We start from the raw sequence: 8,874 nt of genomic DNA, 5'->3' as shown, positions 1-8,874 counted from the left end.
TATTTTGAAGTTATATTTTGCTTGATGTGGGAAATGTACTGTAATGTTTCATATATTTGCCCAAATAAAGGGAAAAAAAAAACGTATTTCTTGGATATATTGGATATGTTTCATGTTAGATTTCCATCTCTTTTGTCGTCTAACATACATAACCCTGTACCCTGTACTCTGTACCAGATATACTACATTTGAAAGACATGACATGTAACTGTCCTGGCCTGTGTCCAACTACATCCGTCGTCATCTTATTGAGGAAGGGAATTCCGAACAAATATTTACGATCACCTCCAGCTGCTTGACCTGCATCCCCTCTTGACAGCTAGAATAGCAAACGGCTTGTGTCTGTTTATAAAGACGCGAGGTGCATAATGTCACATATGGTCATTAAGTGCCAAGGGTAGACCTCCGGAGAGACGACGACAGGTTTAAGAAGAAAAAAAAAAAAAAAAAGAAAGGCAACTCAAAGTTCTTCTGCAGCTCTCTGCCTTTGCTTTTTAAAATCCCCTTCAAATGCCATTTTCCACCACAACCTTTGCACATGTCACCCAGGGAAGGCTCATAATAAACGACGAAGATATACATCTTAAATGAGCTACTTCCATGTGTACACGGCCAAGTGATCCAAATCATCCATCTATTCGCTACCTTGCCCGAGGGTGCCGCCATGCTTAGTATCCTTTGGGGCCATTTGGAGTCACCTTTTCCTAAAAACATTCCTTCCCCTCCCAATTCCTTCCATGCTGCAAATACACACTACTAAAGGCTTACAGGGTCAAGAAGACAAGAAATAAACAACACATTTTATCTGTACATCAAACTGCAGCTTTAAAAATCTCCTTTAGGGCCACTTTGGGGTAGGGGGTGAGGAAAAGGGACAGCCAGGTAAGCGATAAGGACTCTATAAGGGATGGAAGAAGGCAAGGACGAGCGATGGGAGACAAGGGTAGGCTGGAGATGACTGCCTGAGCTGAGGAAGACGATATGATCGGTCAGTGAGAACTGGAGGAGGTCAGAGTTGGATTAACCTGCCCAAGGATTTAGATAGCTCGGCAAGGTGGAGGCTGAGGCACCTGTTAGCAACATGTTGGGAGCGGAGCTAATTGGACTGTTTTTAAGGAATTACTGCAAAAAAAGACAGTCATAGATCCTTGATGTGACAGGAGCGCTTACTGTTTTAAAGTTAAGGGTTCATGTGTTTTGTTTTGTTTTTTAATCTAGTGATATCTACGAGTTAGGGCGGCACGGCGGTCTAGTGGTTAGCGCGCAGACCTCACAGCTGGGAGACCAGGGTTCAATTCCACCCTCGGCCATCTCTGTGTGGAGTTTGCATGTTCTCCCCGTGCATGCGTGGGTTTTCTCCGGGTACTCCGGTTTCCTCCCACATTCCAAAAACATGCTAGGTTAATTGGCGACTCCAAATTGTCCATAGGTATGAATGTGAGTGTGAATGGTTGTTTGTCTATATGTGCCCTGTGATTGGCTGGCGACCAGTCCAGGGTGTACCCTGCCTCTCGCCCGGAGACAGCTGGGATAGGCTCCAGCACCCCCGCGACCCTTGTGACGATAAGCAGTAGAAAATGAATGAATATCTTTTTAATGACTCGCTACTAACATTATTGATGAGTTGACGGAAAAATTTGAATCTATGACAGAGTTTTGCATTAACATTGTTTACAAAATAAGAGTAATAAAGGGACACCTTAAATATACGTGCACATTCCCAATACTCCTCTTATTAAAATAGTCCAAGCTGACTTTACAGCAAGGTGCTTTGATTCCTTTTTTTTTTTTTAAACCTGAATCATTTAAAAGATAAGACTTTTACTTTCTTATGTGTCTCTTTTTTTATGTGTGTGTGTGTCCTTTTTTTTGTTCCCAAATCCCGTTAATGGAGTAAAACCAATAATGTGCTAATCTGACTCTCATTATTTGAACTCCCCATGACTGCAGCCCCAAGCCAATTATTGCCAAGTAGATGTAGATCTTCTCTTTCATCCTGGGGGTGTTATAGTTACACTCTCAAAAGCTGGTATGGCCTTAAAGGATGGCAGAAATAGTACTTTGGTACTGATTAGTACTGTGTTTTTGTCTTGTATGTTCATAGATAAGATATTCATAAGATATATATCCTTGTTACCAAATTCTGTACTTTCACCAAATTGTGTTGGTACTACAGAACACCAATTCACCAAAAATCAAAAAGTACCATGTTTTGGATTAAAAAGCTGGTCTTCGTGGAGTGTCATGGCCGGGTTTTATAAAAACATTTAAGCCTCCCAAAACAAAAATAACTAGCATGTTTGGTGAAGTATTTTTGTCAAAGTTTAGTCTAAGAGGATGTAATATTGTATATATCTTGTATATATTGTATATATCTTGTATATATCTTATATGCTAAATTGTCTTTTTTACTCTACTTTTATATACTTTTCTACTTTTTTTAACTTGACTACTGCACTGAAAGGAGAAGCTCTCCAATCTCGTTGTACATCTTGTATAATGACAATAAAGGCCATTCCATTCCATAATATAGGTATAATAACTGTATACAGTATATATAATAATACATTATATGTTATTTTTTTAAAGCCTTAGTAATGGTTTGTGCTGCAAGAGGAAGTGGAAAGGAAAATGTCGCTCACTTTGAGCACATGTTACTTAAGTATAAGTATATAAGTATATATAAGTTAAGTATATTGATACAACACAGCAGCAACAGAACCAATGTTGTAATAGCAGTATTGTGTTTATAAGTTAATTGCAAACAGTATGACTGACTGCTGACTCACAATAATAACTGAGTTGTGATATTGAAAGATGCTTATGGTCTAGAACTAGACCATACGAACTGCAGTCTAACACATCTAACACAGGAACGATGCCTTTCAATGTTATTTTTCACTGTGTAAATAACGAGATTAACATGTGTTTTGGTGTCATGAGCACTTTGAAGAACCTGCCGCTAGTAAAAGATCCAGTATGTGCCAGGAGCGCTCTGCCGTGTCCGTGTATTTTATTGGTGTTTTGGCTCAGTAGCAGCATTTCTAAGCACCTCCTTGCAATTCTATTAAAACTATTAAACTACACTTTTCAGCTCTTTTTAACACATTCCGTCCAGATGTGGTTTATTTGGGTGCATACTGCAGGCCGAGGGGCTTTTTTTCCCCCCAGCAGTGGCGAGGTGAAATCAATAGTTCAAGTCAGTTTAGTTTGTGTCAGTAAACAACGGTGCTCGCCGTTTACCGCTGAGATATGTGATCAATTCCTGTCTGGCTCCGCCCGCTACTCTGTAAATACATTCAGTGGCGATTATAGCCAGAAGAGGCGAGGAGAAAGGCCAAGAGTTAAGGCCAAGAATTGGAATTATGTGGCAATGAAAAGACATAGAATCATCGAAATGTAGCATCTATAATGCAGTAGGTCTTGCAAAGCCTTTGAAATGTTCACAAATGTTAACCTTGTGGTGACCGGATATCGTCTTTTTGGACCCATACAAACAATTGGATTCTAATGAAGTCCTGCCACACTGCAATGTCTAATTTTATCATCATTGGCAAGGTATTGAGTCGTCAAGGTTAAGCTAAAGGTCGGAGGGTTGGAGAATGCTTGGGGTCAAAGGTCTCACTTAGTATGTAGTATCTGTTGGGTTTAATGAACAGGCACAAACAACCAAAAAAAACTGTTGAAATTATTCTTGCATTTAATCACCTGTGATGTTTAGTCGAAGTGCATGAAAAGTAACACAGAAAGTGGAATTACTTTTAAATGTATTGTGTAACCTTTAACAATGGTATTCTCAAAGGGGTCAGGGTTGGGTATTCGGTTGTCAAGGTTAAGATAAAAGGTGGAGGGTTGCAGAATGTATGGTGTCAAGGGTCTCACAGTATTTACTGACTGTAACGTGAGTCCAATTCAGGATGTGTATTTTACATTTCTTAACACAATAACATTTATTTATTTATTTATTGCTGACATTTTGAAGTAAATCATTACGGAAATCACGGTGTTAAAAATAATCCATCCATCCATGTTCTACTGCAATGTGTTGGGTGGCCAGTGTTGATGCCAGCTGTCCGAGTCAGACACCAAAACTCAATTATTACTGAATAATACATTAGCCAACCCTTCTGACAAAGAAGATGGTGAAAAGAAAAAATGATATGGAGTATGGTGTAAAACCGTGCAGCACCAGAAGTGGTAATAACTGCTCCATCGTGGTTCACTTTTTGCGGATTTGCTTCTTTGCTGAATTTTTTAATGCCATTTTAGTGCTTCTTTTAAAAAAAAAAACGATATTACAGTGAACAAACGCCGTTAGAGGTTGAGTCTAGCCTTTTTCTTTGTGGGAGTGTCGTAGTCTCCTGTCCTAAGTCCTAAGACTGTCTTCCTGTTGTGGTCCTGGAGAGCTAATAAACAGTTAGCTACTACTAGTGACATGTTTTGGTGGCCAGCTGTTGCTTAAAAAATTGTCAACCGTGCGATTCTAAAAGCTGCACCACTGGCAAAATGCTCTGCATTATTACACAACGCCAAATGCAACACACTTCAACAAGAACACATAAACGCCACAGCCGAATGGCAAAAGCCACAGTCAGGTTGTTCATTACAATTCTAAAGAAATGTTAACTTTGAGAGTGTTTAAAAACGATACAAAATGCGAGGACATGTTAGAGCAGGGGTGGGCAAACTACGGCCCGGGGGCCACATCCGGCCCGCCAAGTGTTTGAATACGGCCCGCCCAGTATTTCATTTAAACTCAACATACAACCTGGCATCATGGCCTGAGCCAACCTTTTGATGGTTTTATCAATTTCGTTTTTTGACATGGTCTGTTGTTTACAAAGTGCTCCTGAAAAAAGGGACACAAGCACATAATAATAATAATTATTATTATTATTATTATTAGATTATTAGATTATTATAATTATTATTAGAACTATTATGATTATTATAATTATTATATTAATGCTAATTATTATATTAATTATATATAACATTATTGTTATATTTGCATATTTTACATAATAATAATATAATAATTATTATTTTAATTTTATTGTAATTATTATAATATTTTATTATTTTTAAAATATTTAAATATAAATATAAAATAATAAATAATAATAGCAGATTGCATGACAATTTTACAGATACAATAATACCAGGTGGACTGTTACGTGTAAAATATATAGTCTGCCCCCCGTAAATTTTGTCATATCAATCAGTGGGATCAAAAATTGTGTTAGAGCCTGTCTGAGAACTAAGTGATGAGGGTTCTTACAGTCTTAAAACATATATAATAATGGTAAACAAATAGTTGGCTTCTTTGTGGCTTTCACTTATTACGGGTTATTTTGGGAACCCATCTCCCGCCATAAATGAGGGAACACTCATGTATTATCAGATAGCTTCAGTATAACTCTCACCGACACACATTTAAAAATACTTGCGTTTCATGGGTCTCTTAGCCAAAAAGGTTCCCGACCCCTGTCCTACATATATCACATTCTATCTTTGGCAAGCACCCCTTAAATATTATTAGTGGCTAATTATAGCACATACATGTTACGTGTCATGGTGGTGGATACTGGTGAGTTAATATGTGGCGACAATGTTACAACACCCTGAAACCCCCACCCCTGTCCATGAGCAGGGGGTCATGTAAACTTATACTCATCACTGACTGGCAAGCTAAAATAGCAGCAAGGCATCATGGCTTTTAAGAACAGTATTTAATTAGTACTAATAATTTTTTTTTTTTTTTTTTTTTTTTTTTTTTCCCGCTTTATTTGGGCAAATATATGAATCATAACAGTGCATTTCTTACATCAATCAAAATCAAAATATAACTTTCCATTATTTACATTTGTATTCAACCATCTGATAACAAGCCCAAAAGGAGTAGGCTGAAGCAAAAGCTTATAAATGCCTACCCCTTTTTGCAAGATATAATTATGTTCATGCCACTGTCTTGTTTCCCCTGTTATTATTATCATTGTATTATTATTATTATTATTATTATTATTATCATTATCCTTATTGTTATAATCTTTATCATTATTACCATCATTATAATCATCACTAATATTATTATTTTCATCATTGTAGTTGAAGATTTTGTGATTTTTTATTTTTAATTATTTAATTTTACAGACTTCATTGCTTCTTGTACAGTGTAGAAATTTCTTCTGTTTTATTTTCAGAAATCTCCAGTCTTTGTGTGTCAATTTATTAGCCCACTTTTTTGTGACATTTACTTATTTTCTGGATTGCATGTGTCTAATCTTGTGCATTAAAAAACAAGAACTTGAGACTGTGTCTGGACAGGTGACCAACCCAAACATCAGTCAATTGAACTGTATGGTTTTTGTATGGTTTTATCAAACAAACAATATGTTCTCTAAATCAACATTTCATAATCGTATGAAGAATGAATCACACTATACATCATCAACAATTGGAGGATGTCTGCTGGCATACATTGTGGTTGTCTATGACAATGAACTTCTAGTTTAATATCCTTTCCTGGACATCCTAATTTCCTATTTTCCTACTTGCCTACTATTGTGCTCACTCCCCATCACAGTTGAGGCAAAACAGAGAGTGAACTCTCACCCTAATATCGAAGCGATCCAAGATAAACAACAGGATTGAGTTGACAAACTTTTCAGGCTGTGATAAAAACTCTTTATCTCAACATCACCAAGTTGGAATTCTCACATTCTGGCATCAGCATCATCATCATCATTCTGGATGATAGCTCCCTTCCACTCTCCTCCCTCCTCCTCTCATCCCCGCCTGCTTGAGACATCCAAGTTAGCCTGCAGGCTAATTCCGCTAATACAGATTAGCTCCCTCGGGAACTGCCATATCGATCGGACAACAAAGGCTCGGAGGACAAACGCTCCAACATTCAATTATCCACACCGATAGACATAATGCCATTCTGCTGCTCCTCTTCCTCATCCTCCTTCTTTCTCTTCCTTTTCTTTCCTCTTGACTCCTCATTCCTGGTTTTAGCCTTCAAATCCTTAAGTGTTTTTTTTTACATCATTAAAATCATGCATAGCAATTACCATGTATTAGCATGCACAGGGAATATGTTTAGGCTAGTCAAAGATCCTCTATGTTAAGGATGTCCAAACTAGCATAGGTAAAAAAATAAAAGGGCCACATTGATATTTTGTAAAGCAACATGCTAAGAAGTGATATAATTTCCCCCCCCAAAAAATGCATCTGAACTTTACGATATACAGTAGGTAAAAAACTTCACTCTTTGCTCTTTTTTCTCATTTTTGCTATTATTTTTTTGCCCCAAACATTTAATTTATTTTCTTTTTTATTATTGTCCCTTAATCAACTTTTACCGAATTTTGTTTTGTTTGTTTTTCATTACGACTCATATCATGACTGAAAAATAATATATTCTTTAGGTCTCATTTTATAATAAGGTAGACAAAAATACAGTAATTACTGAGGGAATAATGAAGACCTAATGAGGAATGAATGAGTACTGGTTAGGGTTAGGTAGGTTCATCCCTCAGTAACTACTGTCATTCCGTGTACCTTATTGTTCCAGCTCTATGCTGGTAAAATGATATTATTTTTCCTAATAATAAAGTTTATTCTTGTAAAATTGCAATTTTTTTCTTGTTAGAATATGACTGTTTCCTTGTAATATTTGGATTTTGCTCTTGTAAAATGACTGTTTTATCCATTTCTGATGTAGGTGTTTTTTGTCAACTATTTCAGCTTTCTGCTTTTACATGTCATTCCCATAATTATTTTTTTTTCCGTAAATATTTTTACTTAATTTTTGTAAGATTATATCTTTTTCTGCAACATAATTTTCCCCCAAAATTACAACTGTATTTCTTGTTGTGTCTCATATACAGTGAAGAAAATAAGTATTTGAACACCCTGCTATTTTGCTATTTCTCCCACTTAGAAATCATGGAGGGGTCTGAAATTTTCATCGTAGGTGCATGTCCACTGTGAGAGAGATAAACTAAAAAGAAAAATCCAGAAATCACAATGCATGATTTTTTAACAATTTATTTGTGTGATACAGCTGCAAATAAGTATTTGAACACCTGTGTATCATCTAGAATTCTGACCCTGAAAGACCTGTTAGTCTGCCCATTAGAAGTCCACCTGCACTCCATGTATCATCCTGAATCAGATGCACCTGTTTGAGGTCGTTAGCTGCATAAAGACACCTGTCCACCCCATACAATCAGTAAGACTTTAACTTGTAACATGGCGAAGACCAAAGAGCTGTCCAAAGACACCAGAGACAAAATTGTACACCTCCACAAGGCTGGAAAGGGCTACGGAGCAATTACCAAGCAGCTTGGTGAAAAAAGGTCCACTGTTGGAGCTATCATTAGAAAATGGAAGAAGCTAAACATGACGGTCAATCTCAATCGGAGTGGAGCCCCATGCAAGATATCACCTCGTGGGGTCTCAATGATTCTAAGAAAGGTGAGGAATCAGCCCAGAACTACACGACAGGACTTGGTCAATGACCTGAAAAGAGCTGGGACCACCGTTTCCAAGGTTACTGTAGGTAATACACTAAGACGTCATGATGTGAAATCATGCATGGCACGAAAGGTTCCCCTGCTTAAACCAGCACATGTCAAGGCCCGTCTTAAGTTTGCATATGACCATTTGGATGATACAGAGGAGTCATGGGAGAAAGTTTTATGGTCAGATGAGACCAAAATAGAACTTTTTGGTCATAATTCCAATAAGCGTGTTTGGAGGAAGAAGAATGAAGAGTACAATCCGAAGAACACCATCCCTACTGTGAAGCATGGGGGTGGTAGCATCATGCTTTGGGGGTGTTTTTCTGCACATGGGACAGGACGA

The sequence above is a fragment of the Doryrhamphus excisus genome, linkage group LG2, assembly GCF_037039965.1.
Source record: "Doryrhamphus excisus strain RoL-2023G ecotype Guam linkage group LG2, RoL_Dexc_Guam_v1.1, whole genome shotgun sequence".
Classification (NCBI taxonomy): Eukaryota; Metazoa; Chordata; class Actinopteri; order Syngnathiformes; family Syngnathidae; genus Doryrhamphus; species Doryrhamphus excisus.
Note: the sequence above shows the minus strand (reverse complement) of the source record.